This window comes from Asparagus officinalis, chromosome 4 (genome assembly GCF_001876935.1).
Source record: "Asparagus officinalis chromosome 4, Aspof.V1, whole genome shotgun sequence".
NCBI lineage: Eukaryota > Viridiplantae > Streptophyta > Magnoliopsida > Asparagales > Asparagaceae > Asparagus > Asparagus officinalis.
The window spans coordinates 141,597,859-141,600,312 of record NC_033797.1 but is presented as its reverse complement, the minus strand read 5'-3'; positions in this window follow the sequence as shown (position 1 = coordinate 141,600,312).

The following is a 2,454-nucleotide window of genomic DNA, read 5'->3' as shown; positions in this document are numbered from 1 at the left end:
AATCCAGATTTCAAAATCCAGAAGGAAAAAAAAAAGGAAAAAGAAGGAAAAAAAATTTGCGGTTTAAGATTCCGCTATCAATATGCAGAAAAAGAATCCACAGATAAATGGATTCGTGGTGCGCTGGCTTGTCGGTGGCCTGAGTTTTCTCAAGTTATTCGCTTGCAGCTAAAACAACGTGGGACCCATCCGAGCTGTCATCCACTACAAATCAATCAAGTCCCCGGACCTTCTCAATGATAAAAGAAAAATTCTTCAATGACCCAAAATATGAGACCAATAGAGGAGACAAGTGAGGTGTCCCCCTCTTATTGGATAATAAAGGGGACAAGTTGGCCATCATTAATGATGCTTAACTCATTATCCAATAGGAGGGGGACATCTCACTTGTCCCCTCCAATTAGTCTTATATTTTGGGTCCCTGTAGCAAAGCTCATGACAAAACTACTTTTCTAGATCCGAATCCTGTTGGTATATCATCAGTCCTTCCAAAAATTTCACCAAACCTTTTCAATAAAACCGAATATTTTTCTAGCATCGTCTCTCCAATGCTTGAGTCGGTCTTGTTAATAAGATGAACAAAAAAAAATTATACTTTAGTGATTCGTACTATTTTTTCAATAAAGAGTGGTTTTATATGCTTATCACAAAATATTTTAATTATCTAAATGTGATTATGTTAAGAATAAAAAAAAATCAAAGATCACACTACTCTTTTAACATGTCTTGTAAATATGGGTGAGCAAACGATTCGTTCGGTCAGTTTTGACTATTTTTTTTCATGCGATTAAAAAATGAACCAAACATGTCTAATTTGTTTGGTGCGGTTCAATTTGTTCGGTTTGGCCTTAGACACATGAAATTAGGTCTTATTGGGTAAAGAGTTAAGTGAGGGGTTAATTAGAGTTAACACATCCTTAACCTACCAAACATAAAAAGTTTACACATTGCGTAAACTGAGTTAACCCTTCATAATTTGCCAAACAAAAAAAAAAAGAGTGGAAGGGTTTACAAGTCCCTCTAGAGGGGTTAAAATGACTTAACCCTTCAAAATGAAAAGTTTATAAATCCACCTATTTAGAAGGATTAAGAGGTAACCCCTCTATTTATAAAGAAAATAATCATAATCTTTTTTATTCCCAAACACAAAATATTATAACGATGATCAAAATAAACTAATCTAATGAATTAAAATTTTTGAACCCTTCAAATTACCTTTGTAACCCTTTGCTAAATAGAACCTTAGAGAATTTTTGGCTAAAAGACAGGACTATTACCTTCAAAGCTTTCACTCATCTCATAGAAAACTCATCAAATCAATGAGTTTACAAACTAAAATCAAGCATTTATCAACTAAGATATATAAAATATTAGTATAAATTATCTATTCTCCTTGAACAAGCATAAGCTTTAGACAATTTTATAGAAAACTCATCAATTTAATTTCATAGTTTCACAGATTACACCCTGTGCTTATCCGAATCATGGAGGTTTGGCCCACCCTGCAATTAACTGCCCACATCGAATCGTGTTCCTCCACGCGTCACAGCTGAGCTGGCAAATGCCCACCGAAAGCAGAAGCCTGCTTCTTCTTAAACCTGAAGCCTCTCTAGTTTGTCTCTCAAGTGTCATTTCTATTCATTCTCATATATCAAGATCCTATTCTTAGTGTGATTTTTTTTTTAAAAAGGGAAAATACTAATGGCAGAATTTGAGAAGCAAGTGAAGCAGAGAGCCCAGGAGCTGAAGCACTTTTTCAAGAAAGGATTCAAGGTTGTGGGTGATTCTTGCAAGAAAGGATGGCACAAGATCAGAAAGATGAAGGGTTGATTGATTATAATTTATATACATGTTTTTTTTTTTACTTTTGTCTAGTACTTTCCTATTTTTTATTTCTTTTATGGGTTTAGTGTTATGTTTCTATAGGATTGATTGATGTCAAAGTTTTGTAGGGGTTTATTTCTCTTTGGGCTTGAGTTGCATTGGGGATGGATGTGAGGGTGTAAGTGGATTGTGTGTATATTTTTTGGTCCTATTTAGTGAAGATCTAAGCTTTATTTGTGAAGGATGTGAATCCAATAATAAATATTTCTTTTTTTTTATGATAGTTGCTGTTACTCAATTATTTATATTTAATCATGAACTCTCCATATTTATAAATGGAAATCATTGAAAATATTAAATTAACATCCAATGTGATTTTGTTATGGAAAAAAACATTTAATTGATTTTGAATGTTTTATTTTTTTTCTCACCGTGAATATTTAGAGATATCTGTTTTCAAGATATCATTCACTTAAATATTTAATAATTGCATACTAGTTTTTCAAATCTGACGCTATTTAACATGAAGGACCATTTTGCAAGGTTCTATAGAATTTGAGAGATTAATATGTAATTTTTAAGATTTGAGGGATCAGAATACAATTATGCATTTAAAGGACTAATATCTTA